Source organism: Vicugna pacos, chromosome 5 (assembly GCF_048564905.1).
Source record: "Vicugna pacos chromosome 5, VicPac4, whole genome shotgun sequence".
NCBI lineage: Eukaryota > Metazoa > Chordata > Mammalia > Artiodactyla > Camelidae > Vicugna > Vicugna pacos.
In genome coordinates, this window is record NC_132991.1 from 87,287,733 (window position 1) to 87,302,294 (window position 14,562).

Here is a 14,562-nt window from a genome sequence, read left to right on the forward strand (position 1 = left end):
CAAAATCAGAGAGTTTCTGTTCTAATTCCCAACCCTACTACTTGTCTGGTTTATGTAATCTTGGCCATTTGACTTGGAATCCCTAAGACTTATCTCCCTCATGCTTAAACTGAGAGTGCTTGTGGGGAAGATTAAATTAAATTATGTAATATCATTCCTGACACAGAGTGGATCCCCCATATTTGTTAGGCCCCCTCCCTCTTATTTATCTTGCTCAATATACGTAGATGTCCGTATGTAGGAAAAAACCATTGTACAAAGGAACACATTCATCTGGAAGTCAATATACGCAAATGAAACTGGAAAATTATGAAACCCCACTGATATTATCTAGATTTTCTGCACCTCTCTCTGTGTCTATTTCTTACTAGATGTACTTTGATGAAAACTCAATTAAAATTTCTTAGCTCTACATCCTCTCTTCCACCACTTTCTTTGCCATCATTGCACTTGGATACTGAGGATAATTGGGAGGCAAAAGGATTTAGTCTTCAAGCCGGGGAATAAGAGGCAGGAACAGATGGAACATTTTAGAAACTGAGATTGTGATTTTATGGGCCTCTCCTAAGCCATATAAACTAAAGGAGATTAAGAAGAAAGGGAATTTATTTCCCAATGGCTTGTTTTCTGTTTGCTGTAGTTGCATAAGGACAAATGAGAAGCTTTCCACATCTTCCTCCTCTCAAATATGTACTTTATGTAAGTGATCCATCTTTATTTGTAGTTTCATTACTCAGAGATGTGGTAACATTTTTCATAGTTTTCAGATGAAGCTTTAGGTAGACTTCAAAAAAGACGCATGGAACTTAGACATTGTGGTTGCAATGGAATGATCTGCTGTTTCCTTAGGAAGGTTTGTTGGCCACCACGGAGCACTGCAGAGATGGTAGTATATAGTTGTGGTCACCATGCTCATGGGACGAGTCTTCGTATTTGTGGTTTTAGAAGCTTGATTTTCTCAGGTATTCAGAGTAATTTAGGTTCTCTAATCAATGTTATAATAGATTAATACAGAACCCACAAAGACAATTTAGTAATTTGTACAGAAAAATAGAGTGTCAAAGAGACCACACCTTCTAGTCTGCCAGTCAACATAATCTCTCCTTGGAGATTAACCTGTATGAGATATTATTTAGCAATGATGAGGTTGTTGGTGAATGCAGAGTGTTAATAAATTGTGCCATTCTGCTGTCATTGCCTCTTACAGCATTGTCACCAAGGCAGTATGTCTACCTAACAGACATGGCTTTGGAGCCTCCCTGCAGATTATCCTTTGCCTAGCCGTGTGTAGATTAGAGGCAAAAACATTCTAGGGCTCCCTCTTTTAAGCCTCCAACTTGATACCCCTCTTTTTTTTTTCTAATACCATCTTTCTTAACACAGAGTAAAACGAAAAGGGCAAGAATTTATTGTTACCATTTGTACTCCAGTCTTTCTTCTACATCAACACAGTTAGAATAAAGATAGTTTACCTTGATTCTTGGGCATGTTCTTATTCATTATTACTTAAGTGTGAGTCACTTCTACATTTAGGTGACTGGGTTCCTTATACCCCATTATATCGGACAGTTTTTTTCACAGACAGTTACCTAATTCCAGTCTGGGATATATCTTGTTGTTATCCTATAGTGCTGCACATATAATCACAATTCCAATGAAATCCAGCTATATTGTAAGAAGTAGATGTATTAAAATATATAATAAAGGCACTGAATAACTCTTGGGCATAATTGTGGGATCTCCCTAAACCTGCTCACTTTTAACATTTCTTTCTCTAAATTCTTGTCCTCTCATTTTGTTTTTCACTCATTGTTTCTTTTTTTTACATTTATGTTTATCCATTTTCCCTTTTAATTTTTCTTCTTCTTTCTTCCCCTTCATTTACTTGTCTTTCTCTTACTCAATACCTACAAATGACATCCATAAAAACTGGTGTTGGATAGAGAAAGCAGTTCTACTGATAATTAACCACAAGTAATTAACTCTAGTTTCTTTGCCATTGTCTACTACTAATGGAGACACAGGGAACTTCACCAACATTTTGTTCAAAAGTAGAAAATAATTATGATTTTAATCATTGGGAACTGGATAAAATCAGAAGTTTATGGTCATGGACCTCTTAAGTTTTGTTTTTAACATAATTTTGGATCTCAGTAGTTATCCAGAGTGTTTGATAAATACTATCCAGGTCTTTATAAAGAATTCACTAGTTTCAGCTGAAATAATCTCCTACAGTTGAGTTTCTCAGCTGTTCCTAACTGAAATTCTACCAAAGATGTGATTTCTTTTTATTATATTTTTAATATATGCCTTGAAAAAAGGCTGATTACTATTTATTGCATTTTGATGTTCAGTCCATTTGTGATGAGATGAAAGATTCTATAAATGATTAATTTTGAGATTGTTTTCCTTCTGAGATACATATTGCTGTGGATGAAATTTGGGTTTAAATAACGGGGATTTTATTGGAGTTCTGTCGCTTATTACCACAGATATACTTTCTGCCTTCTTCAATATGGCTTTTCAAATACTAATAATTTCGTAATGAACTTTCATGCAATCTTTGTCCAGGAAAACTCCAACATTCATTTTCTTAAATATACTGAGAATTCTAAAATTAGTGGTGTTTTTGCCCAGTTGTTCTTTACTTAGTGCTACTAACATCGCAACAAAACCTGCACCAGTTGGGTGAAGTTTTCATGGTGCTCTGAGCAACAGGCTGCGCCCTGGGCTTCTGCAAGCCTGGGTCAGACGTCAGCTCAGATCCAACATGGAGTTTGTCAGGGAGCCACTGAAACTAAGGAAGATTAAAAAGTGGGTCTAGGATAGGATAGTGATCAGATCAGTGTTGGATATGCACACACACACACACACACACACACACACACGTGTATATATATATATATATATATATATATATATATATATATATATATTTTTTTTTTACTGAAGTACAGTCAGTTATAATATGTCAATTTCTGGTGTACAGCACAATGTCCCAGCCATGAATATGCATACATATATTCATTTTTATATTATTTTCCATTAAAGGTTATTACAAGTTACTGAATATAGTTCCCTTGTGCTATACAGAAGAAACTCTTTTGTTTTTTATCTATTTTTACGTATAGTGGCTAACATTTGCAAATCTCAAACTCCCAGATTTATCCCTTTCCACCTTCTTTCCCCTGGTAACCATAAGATTGTTTGCTATGTCTGCAAGTCCACTTCTGTTTTGTAGGTGAGTTCATTAGCATCCTTTCTTTTTTTTCTTTTTTTTTTTTTTGGATTCCACATATGAGTGATATCATATATTTTTCTTTCTCTTTCTGGCTTACTTCACTTAGAATGATGATATCTAAGTCCATCCGTGTTGCTACGAATGACATTGTTTTATTATTGCTTATGACTGAGTAGTATTCCATTGCATACATATCTTTATCCAGTCATCTGTCAATAGACATTTAGGTTGCTTCCATATCTTTACTATTATAAACATTGGGGTGCATGTATCTTTATGAATTAGAATTCCCTTGGGATATAAATTGTCAAAGTGCAACATCCATTAAAGGCAGTGATACTTTTCATCTTCTATAGCTTTAAAGTGGTATACATGATATTGTTGTTCTAGATGGTACACATGATAGCAAATGAGGCGTTCTGTTGTGACACACTCATAGGTGGTCTCTTTTCTGATCCAAGGAAGTCTCTAGGCCAAGCTTTGAGTGTATGCCACCTCTGTCTCATTTCATAACTATGTCACATGTACTTTAAATGAGTCCTGTGAATTATGCTCCACACCTAGGTACCTAGGTACAACTACAAATTGAGCTGAATTGACACTGAGGTAGTCATTCCTATGTCATATTTTTGGTCATTACACCATTTCCGCTTACATTCCTCTCAACACAGGTGCATTGAATAATGAAACAAAATGACATCTCTTTCCTTTTTGATATTAAATTTTTTTTTACTTTTAAAAATTATTTTAAAACAAAGGAAGTCAAAAATAATATCTGAAAAAGTTGAAAAAATTTTGTCTTTTGGAATTGTTCTGGAATTAGTGAGGACTGATGCATAAATGTGTGCACATACTAAAAGGCACTGAAGTGTACACTTTAGAAGAATGAGCTCTATGGTTTGTGCATAATATCTCAATAAACCTGCTATTTAAAAAAAATAAAAGAAATCCTTTTGGCCTCACCTTCAGCACAATGTTGAATTTCACAACTTCTCAACACCTCTATTGCTACTGCCCTCCCTGGGCCATCAGCAACTCGCCTGCTAGATCTCCTGCTTTCACTCATGCCATACTCTCTTCCCTATATTTATTGTTCAATGCAACTACCTCATTACTGCTTTTAAGAGTCAGGTGATCCTTCTAATGGATCCCTGTTTCACCCAGAGTAAAAGCCAAAGCCATGATGAAGCTCTCTCATGGGGTTTCATCTTTCCAGTCTCTCCCCTTCTTCTCTCCTTCTCACCAACTCTGCTCTGGCCACACCGACCTCCATGCTGTTCCTCACACTCACCAGCCAGGCTCCACCTTAGTACATCGTCATAGGCTGTTTCTCTTCTTGAAACATCCTTCTTCTCAACACCCCATGATCTAACTCTCTTACCTCTGATAAGTGTTTGCTCAAATGGCAGTTTCTCAGAGACACCTGCCCTGAGCCCCTTATTTAAAATAGTGTCATATCCACAAAGCCCTTAGACCTCAGGTGTGAGATTTCATCTCCCCTACTGGCCCCTTCTTTACTCCATGACACTGAACACTTTATAATATCATGCTTAGGCAATTTACCTAACTGCTATGTTTATCTCTGTATGTTTATTTGTTAACCCCAAGACTGTAAGTTCCCTAAGGACTAGTTTTTTTCATTTCTTCACAGGTAAATCCCCTAAGCCTAAAACAGTGCTCCTGGTATATCATAGATACTCAACAAACATTTGTTGAGTGAAATAAATGCATTAAAACTTATTGTCTTGGAATTCTTAATCTGGAGGTATCATAATCATCAGGGGACCCATGAATCCCTGACTGAACATAAACTTTTGTGTGTAATTTCTTTTTGTGCATTACCCTGCCTAGAGAAATTGTCCAGAGTCCTGAGTAGACTCTCAGAAGAAGGGAAAAAACATGATCCACAAATTGTAAGTATTGTTACTTGTAACCACCATCCATGCCCTTAATTGGATTTTTTGGACAGACTTTATTTTTTAAAACAGTTTCAGATTGGCAGAAAAATTGAGCAGAAGGTACAGGGATTTCCCATATATCACCCCTGCCTCCACACATTCACAGCCTCCCCACTACAGGATATTTTTTTTAAGCCAGACCCAATGAAGTTTAAGTTCTGTTGCTTAATTAAACTGTATTACTATGTTAGGAGTCAGTCCACCCTGAATTATTTCTTCTTTATTTCTAAGGTAGTTCCTTTAGAACAAAGTGTCTCAAACATTAATATGAATAAAAATCAGCAGGAGATCAGCATAAAAAAGAAGATCCTGATTCATGTTGTCTGGAGCCAAGGGTACTTCTTTCCTAATAAGCTTTAGGGGAAGAATTTTCACACCCAGTGTGTCCAGAGTCAGTGAACCTCCATCATTGGCATGGGTACCACCTGGACACCTGTTAGAAATGCCAATTCTCAGGCATCTCCTTGCTCTTCTGAGTCAAGAACCTTTATTTCAGTCAGATCAATCCTGGTTAAATCCAATTCGTATGCACATTAAAGTTTGAAAACCACTGATAGAGAGTGGTGCTTCTCAACCCCGGCTATACAGTGTACAATGGAATTATTCGGGAACTTTAAAAAATGTTGCTCAGGCTTCACTCAGGCAGTGAAATCTGAATCTTGAGGAGGGAAGTGGAAGTATCTGAACATTACTGGTTTTATCTAAGCAGCTCAAATGATTCATTTTCTAGCAAATTCTCAGTACAGTGAATGCCCAGTGACACCGGGTACCAACAAGATTCAAATTTCAGAGAAAGGATTAAAAAAAAAAAAGACTGGTAACTTGCATAAAATTGGGCATCAGATTTCTAAATAGCAACAAATGAGCAAATGATAAAGAAGTGAAGAATGTCTTCAAAATGGAAGAGATTACTTCTAACTTAGACTTCTATCCCAATCTAAATCATCAGTCAGATGTGGAAATAGAATAAAGATGTTCAGATGTGTCTGCCTTTTCAGAAGGTATAGCAAGAACACTCACTGAAGGAGAAGGATCAGTCAAGACAGAGAAAGACAGGAAGGGGACACAGCCAGGATCATATGTATACGCACACCTGCATGGCAAGCCTCACGGCAAATGGACCAACACAAAGTAGAAGGACCATGGGGTCCAGGAGAGTTGTCTTCAAAAAAAGAATGGATACATAGTTCGCCTGATGTGTTTGGTTACAAGGAATAATCATGATAAAAGAAATTTTAGGCTTAAGCTGCTAAATGACTGAATAAATAGCTCATCTATGTAGCTATCTATCTACTCACACATACACACAAACATACAAAAATATACAAGTAGAAAAATATATATGTGCATACAAACTATGTATGTATATATAAAGCTAAATAATTTAAGGGTGACTTTGCTATTTTGTTTTTTGGTGGAGATGAGTAATTAGGTTTACTTATGATATTTATTCTCAGAGGAAGTACTGGGGATTAAACCTAGGACCTCAACATGCTAAATATGCATGCACTCTACCACCTGAACTCTACCCTTCCCCTCTTACCCTGCTTTTTGATGATTTTGTTTCCTTATGTTTTTGCAGGAATCTGTACATTTGTACACTGATTAAAGGGAAAACATAAATAAATAAATAAATATATTTATTTTTAAAAAAGGAAATTATTACCATCAAAAACTATTTTACAATGCACACTAATTTAGAATTAAAGCTTGCTTTTTAAATAATGTCCACATGGTATAATAATACAAACATTGCATACTGATTTAACAAATAGTGTGTATTATTATATCGAAGATGGGAGGGGAACATGTGATTGATTCAAAAGGAGAATCATGTACAGAAACAAATAGGTGAGATCTAAACCTAAACTTAAGAGATACAGTAGTAGCAGGTTATTTGAAAGCCTGGAGGTAAAGAGCAGATAAGACATCTAAAGGAGTGGAGAGTTTGTCTCTGGAACAGGAATTGAGATTAGGATGTGGGTGAGAAAGAGCTTTGCCTCTTTGTTTCTTATTTTTTTTAAAAAAGTCTTATACTCTGAACATGGAATTAAGCTTAAGAAATATAAAAGTCAGGATGACTAGATAAAGAAAATGTGATATATTTATACAATGAAATACTATTCAGCCATAAAAACCAACAACATTACGCCATTTGCAGCAACATGGATGCTCCTGGAGAATGCCATTCTAAGTGAAGTAAGCCAGAAAGAGAAAGAAAAATACCATATGAGATCGCTCATATGTGGAATCTAAAAATAAACAAATAAACAAAAAAAAATCAAACAAAGTATAAATACAAAACAGAAACAGATTCATAGACATAGAATACAAACTAGTGGTTGCCAAGGGGGCAGAGGGTGGGAAGGAATAGACGGGATTTCAAAACTGTAGAATAGATAAACAAGATTATACTGTATAGTACAGGGAAATAAATATATATAAGATCTTATGGTAGCTCTCAGAGAAAAAAATGTGACAATGAATATATATATATGTTCATGTTGTATAACTGAAAAATTGTGCTCTACACTGGAATTTGACACATTGTAAAATGATTATAAATCAATAAAAATGTTAAAAATTTAAATAAATAAAATAAAATAAAATAAAATAAAATAAAATAAAATAAAATAAATAGTTGCCTGACAAGCTAAAAAAGAAAAGAAAAGAAAAGAAAAATAAAAGTCAGGTCTGAAAAAGAACATTATGAGGCCATTAATCATCCCAAGTGACAGGGTTATTGAATGCTTACTCCCGCATGGCATCAAGTGTGATGTGAACTATGAAGAAGAGTAAGTGTGGACCCCACCCAGCTGTCACTCCACAGGGGGGCCACTGTTGTTCTCACATGCAATGTCTATTGTTTAGTTGTTATCACAGAAGTTGCATCACTGTCACATTTATACTGCATTTACTTACAGGTTTCTGTTTCCTAAGAGCCCTTTGAAGAAACGTTCTATTACCTTTTTCAGTTCTATTTTCTGTACCTCACATTTGGAATGTGCTTGATAAATGTTACATGAAAGAAATTATCAGTTTGCAAATTCAAGGAGTAGCCTTGTATAAACCTAACTATGCATCAGAGTTGCCTGAGAACCTTTTAAAAAATATAAAGTTCTTCGTATTAATTTCGTATGCTGCAACTTGACTGACGTCGTTGATGAGCTCTAGTAGTTTTCTGGTGGTGTACTTAGGATTTTCTATGTGTGATTTTATGTCATCTGCAAACAGTGACAGTTTTACTTCTTCCTTTCCCACTTGGATTCATGTTATTTCTTTTTCTTGTCTGATTGCTGTAGCTATGACTTCCAAAACTATGCTGGAAAAAGGTGGCAAGAGTGAGAATCCTCGTCTTGTTAGAGGAAATGCTTTCAGCTTTCCACCACTAAGTATGATGTTAGCTGTGGGTTTGTCATCTATGGCCTTTATTATGTTGAGATATGTTCCCTCGAAGCCCACTTTCTGGGGAATTTTTAATCACAAAGGGATGTTGACTTCTGCCAAAAGCGTTACTGTATCTATTGAGATGATCATATGATTTTTATTCTTTAATCTGTTAATGTGGTGTCTCACATTGATTGATTTATGGATATTGAAAAATCTTTGGTCCCTGGGATAAATCCCACTGATCATAGTGTATGGTCCTGTTAATGTACTGTTGGATTTAGTTTGCTAATATTTTCTTGTCTCTACTTTCTGAGAATCTGATTTGATATGCTGTGGATACCAGGAATGTGTATTGTTTCAAAAGCTCAACACACAACTCAGAGGTGCAGCGAGTCACAAGCTATTGAAATACAGCATGTGTGTGCCCTAAGAGGAATGCTGTGTGCTGTGGGATTCTGAGGAGAGCAAGAGTCATTTTGGATACAGGGAATTTGGAGGAGCCAGTGTTGGAAGCAGACATCTCATACTGTGCCTCTGTAAAATGCATCTTTGTGTTGGTGGCTCTGGTCACTGTTGTCAGTGCCTGCTGCTATGTAACGTGTGGATTCTTAGGCTTAGGGTTATCTCTGAGGCTTTACTCAAAATATCATGGCTCCAATTTTTAAGAGTTGCATAACAGAATATTTTCTCTTCATGCTTCCTATCCAGATAGATTGCAGCGGGTTTCTTCCTAGCCTCAAGTTGTATCTATGATTTTCCTTGTAGCTTGAGAATTTTTCCCTTGCAAATACCAAAGAGAACATGGACTGGTGTTCAAAAATTAATGAGCACTGGTCCTGGCTCTGCCCATCTCTCACTAATGTTATAACCTCAGACACAAGCCATTAACCACACTGAGACTGTGTCTTCATGTATTAAATGAAATAATAATGGCCAACTGCTTGTTTTATAGGGTGCTTATCAATATCTAATGAAGTATAGATGGAAAAGCCTGGACTAACTGAAAATTTTTATAGAAATCAGGGAATTTGTTGATATAATTATTGTTTAAATATTGTTCATTTATTTTGTCATTATGCTAGCATTTATTCTTCCAACGTGGTTGCCCAGATTTAGCCTGTTAGGAAGAAGGCTGCTTGGTGATTCACAGGGAAATAGAGAACTAGACCTAAGCGCTCATGGTGATTTCAGGTAGACATTATTTATCAGAATAAACATGAGTGTAGATAATCTAAGTCAAAACTGAGAAGCAGATTGATTGTTTATCCTGGTGAATTTAAATGTCTTACAGTTTGGGCTGGACACTATTTTTGTAAAAACATAATTAAAAAAAGAGGGCAAAAATGATAGAAAGTGGTTGCTGGTGAGAAATATAACTTTACATTCTGATACATTTTAACAAAGTTCTGAGAAGTAAATTTTGGAATAAAAACTTAATGATACAGGAGTCTAGACATAATGTTCCAGAATATTAGAAAGCTGGAAAGATGCAGTCTGGTGGGTACAGTGAAGATTGTTTGGGAAGGTAATTTTATACTTATCTTTTCTTAATCTTTATTTATGTACATTTCAAATGGGATGGAAAAAACCTTGTTCACTGTCATGAACAGATATAAAGCTTCTTAAACATAGCAAAGAAGAGTTTGGTTCTCTACAACCTAATAGAAAAAAAAAATCAGCAAAAATAATTTAAACTCAAATGGAGGCATTTGTTTAAACTTCCAGCATAAAGATATATGTCAGCTACAAAGTACTAGTTTCAGACTCTTATCAAAAAACCCCAGAAAATTCATGTTGCGAGGTTTGAAGTGAAAAGAAAGTAAATAGTTATCTCCTGCAGCCAAATATGATGACCTGTTTTTCAATGATAATTTTTTTATAACAATCATGAAAATGGCATTTTCTCTCACAGCAAACTATAGGCAAATCACTTTTAAGGAATAATTTAGTTCTGGGATGCAAGAGAAACATTTCTCTATGGCATATATGTTTCACCAAGGAGGGCTTGTGGATAACATCACCTTATTTTTAAATCAAAGTGTGGATTGTGCTCTTTTGATACCACCTATTGATTGGCACTATGCTTCTCTCTCTCCTGGAAAGTCTTTCCTGGATGCAAAAAGCAATTTCATTATTCTTCAAAATTGCTAAATATAGTACTCTTATAAACATCAAAAATAAATTATACAATGGAAAGGCATTGTGGAAAGTATGGGAGGAAGAAAAATCATGGTCATATATGTCGTTATCAAAGATAAGAGTCACTTACCTGTTCTTGACTTCTTGGAAAGGACAGCTCCCTACACCATTTTAGGCCATAGAGTATTGCACCCTCAGTATTTGTCTACACTGAAAGCTATTCCTTGGCTCACTCTTAGAATCACCAGATGGAATACAGGATACCCAGTTAAATTGGAATTTCAGATAAGTAACTAGTAATTTTTTAGCATCAGTATGACATGACTCTCAAAAAAATTTTTTTTTGATATTCCAGTTTATCTGGATGTCCTGTATTTTTATTTGCTAAATCAAATTGCACTTGGGTTAGAATTGTTTTCATGAAAAGCAGCATTTAAGATATTAAATATTATTTTCTGAGGAGTATCTCAACAAGCAAAGTTTTGAATGACATCTCCCATAGGTGATCCCCAAATTCCAACAGAACATACCCCTGGTGTGCTGAAATGTAATGAGGTAGCCAGAATCCTAGAAGAGTAGATACTCCTAAGAATAGTAGCAGGAGGGGGCCTTGGACTCCTCTCCACAACAGTAACGGTGCTTGTGTGTCAAGGAATGGGTGTGGGGGCTCCTTCCCCAGAGAAACTGAATGGGACCATTGGGTGGAAGGAAGTGTGGACATCTCAGAACTGACAAATGCCATGAATGGGAAACTGGGGACAGGGATGTCTGTGCTGTGATGTGCTTCCTGAAACCTGCTGTCATCTTATTGATGGACCATTGAACTTCCCAGGCCTCTGAATTGACTGTTATTTTTTTCTTTTCTTTCCTCTCTCTTTTCCTCCTCCTTCTCCTTCTTTCCCTTCTTCACCTCCTCCTCCTCCCACTCCTCCTCCCCCACTTCTCCCACTTCTCCTCCTCCTCCTCGCACTCCTCCTCCTCCTCCCATTTCTCCTCCTCCTCCGCCCCCTCCTCCTCCTCCTTAATGTGACAACAAGTACAGTCAGACCATCAGGGAGAAACATACTTTGGAAACAAGCAGAATAACATCCCACTGCTGACAGTCTACCTGCTGACAGAATGATGGCAAGGGATGACGATGGACCAGACCTATGCTTGCTGTGCTCTTGAAGAATTAACAGAAAGCTAAAGAGATTCCACAATTACAAGTGTTGTGAGCATAAATGTTTTGTTGTGAAGGATACTAAGCAGATGATTTGATTTAAGCACCAGCATACGACTTTGCTAAACTAACCTGAAAAACTCCCATAAAAACAAGCAAATTTAAACCGTTAGTTAACTCAGCCTCTAGAGATATACAATTTCTTAAGAAATCAGAATCCTTTTATGAGGTGAAGTGGCCATTGATGGTAGACATGTCCAGACACATTCAAGGTGTTTGCTTATTCCAGTGGGTTAAGATCTGAAACGGGTTTTGGCTGCCAGCATGAGGCAATTAGTTCAAGCTTTGTTTTCAATTACACTTTTTATTTTGGAGTAATTTTAGGTTTACACAGAGGTCATAAATGTAGTACAGAGACTTCCATATACCTAGCTTTCCCTAATCTTACGTATCTATGATACATTAGCACTGTGAGTACACTAAAGTCAAATATGTTCCAGATGTCATTTGGATGTCACCAGTTTTTCCACTAATGTTCTTTTCCTGTGCCAGGATCCAACTCAACCTGGGCTATTAGGCTGCATTTGGGGTTCATGTTTTTGCTACCAAATGCTGGAGAAATTTGGGGTGCATTTTGCAGGGAGTGGAAAAAGAACTTTGAGCCATTGATACTATTCCATATGGTAAAGGACAGCTAAATTCCTATTTTGATTCATAACCACTTCTCAACCAGTGAGGAAAAGTTGTTTAGCTTCATGCTTCTCAAGATTGGCTGCACCCTGAAATCACCTAGGGGGAGTTAAACCATGCTGATGCTAGGGTTGCGCCCCTAGTATGTTGATTTTACTGGTAGGGGATGCAACCTGGGGCTTCCTGAGCTTTCAATAGTTTCCCAGGTGCTGCAAAGCTTAAAAAGCTTTCTCCAGTGTAGCCAAGTGGAGAACTACCAGTTTTAGCCTCATGGCTAGGAACAGAGAAGTCCTTGTTTGAGCCAGCCTCCACCAGCACGTGATGGAGAGCAGCTTGGTGTTCTCTACACTCCTGGGTCAGAATCTATGGGAGGAAAATCCTGAGGGCCCTTCTGAATTTCTGGTCTTCATGAAGCTTTTCAGGAAAAAAAGAACATACCCCTGGTGTGCTCAGTCAAAAAGATGAGATAGGGCCATGATTTGTGGACCTGAAATAGCAATGGAACTTGATGTCTTGGTTTCCTCATTAATTATAAATTTAGTGACTTAAGACAAATTTATTATCTCATCATTCTGGAGGTCATAAGCCTGAAATGGATCTTTCTAGACTAAAATCAAGGTGTCAAAAGGGCTGAATTCCTTCTGAAGTTTTGAGAGCTGAATCTATTATCTCCTTGCTTTTCCCATCTTTGAGGGCCACCTGCATCCTTGGCCCGTGGACCCTTTCTCATACCGCTCAACTTCTGTTTCCATAATTGCATCTTTTTCTCTAACCCTGACTCTTCTTCCTCGTCCTCTCACTCACAAAGATCCTTGTGATTACACTGGGTTGATAAGATAATCCAGAATAATCTTCCCAAAGCAAGATCCTTAATTCAACCATAACCCTTTGGCCATGTGAAGTGATAAATGCACAGGTTTCAGGGATAAAACGTAGGTATCTTTGGGAGTCCATTATTTTGTCTACCGCATCTGGGGAGTCAGAGGTGAGGCAGATTCTTAAAAGATCCCCAGGGGGTGGCATCTTGGGAGTGGGAGTAACGTGGTCATGAGGCTATGATTGTATATGCTAAATTGCTCCCAAGTTATCAGATAATCTCAAACCTAGTGGTGTGACCTCTGAGAAGTCTATTTCTTGACATTTCACAAACCTTAGTAAGGGTGGAGATGTGCCCACTTTTGCTAAGAGCCTGCATCTGTAAGGACACTGAGGGTGTGTATCTTTTTTCTCAGCCTGCTGAAGACAGAGTACTTGGTGGTACAGGGGAAATTGTAGCCTTCGAATAACCTTCCTAAGAAGAGCTCGGATGGGCACAACCAGAAGAATCAGTGTCCTTAGGGTGCCTGGATGGGGGAGTCTCCACAAGGGCAGTAGTGTAAACCAAACGAGGCTCGTTTTGCCTGACACTTGGCAAGCCAAAATGCTGAGATATCAAGCTTTGCAGCAAAGAGAGGTTTTGTTCACAAGGCAGCCAAGCAAGGAGATGAGAGAACAAGTCTTAGATGGGCCTTTCCAAAGACAAGGGGTTGGGCTATGTATGGTCCAAAGAATAAAGAAGCAAGGAAGTTTGAGGCATGAGGAGCATAGGGAGTGTGAGGAAAGGCAATTGCAAAAAGCAATGCTGTCATTTTAATCAGTTTTATCTAAAGCTGGTTCCTCTTGCTGTCACAATAACCCTCAGTGGCAATCAGGAATGAGTGGCATATAGTGACTAACTTCAGGGGCTATTCCTGGACCAAAAACAGTTACCAGCGAAACAATGCTGGGGTTGATTTAAACTAACTAGAGGCTTCCCCTGGGGCTGGGATGGGACCACATGTTTCTGAATCACATCAACATAATCAGGGTTCTGTACCAGAAACATTTGGGAGGGAATCACCAGTAAAACCATCTCCATGTTGCATTTTATGTTGAGTAAGCTGTCCTCGTGTTTCTCAGATGCTTGAGAAAGGTAAAGAATTTATTTAAATCCAGCTGCTGCC

General features: G+C 37.4%; 1 long non-coding RNA gene across 2 annotated transcripts in view; it reads left to right on the forward strand.

Annotated features, from left to right (window-relative positions):
- Positions 1–14,562, forward strand: part of LOC140696683 (uncharacterized) — a 49,910-nt gene that overhangs the window by 13,505 nt on the left and 21,843 nt on the right. Inside the window, exon 2 of one of the 2 annotated variants that reach the window (XR_012073199.1) lies at positions 11,771–11,971. The exons of the other annotated variant lie outside the window; for it this stretch is intronic. This is a non-coding gene — a long non-coding RNA (uncharacterized lncRNA). Of the gene's footprint in view, positions 1–11,770; positions 11,972–14,562 lie in introns of those variants that run through there. 2 annotated transcript variants of the gene reach the window in all.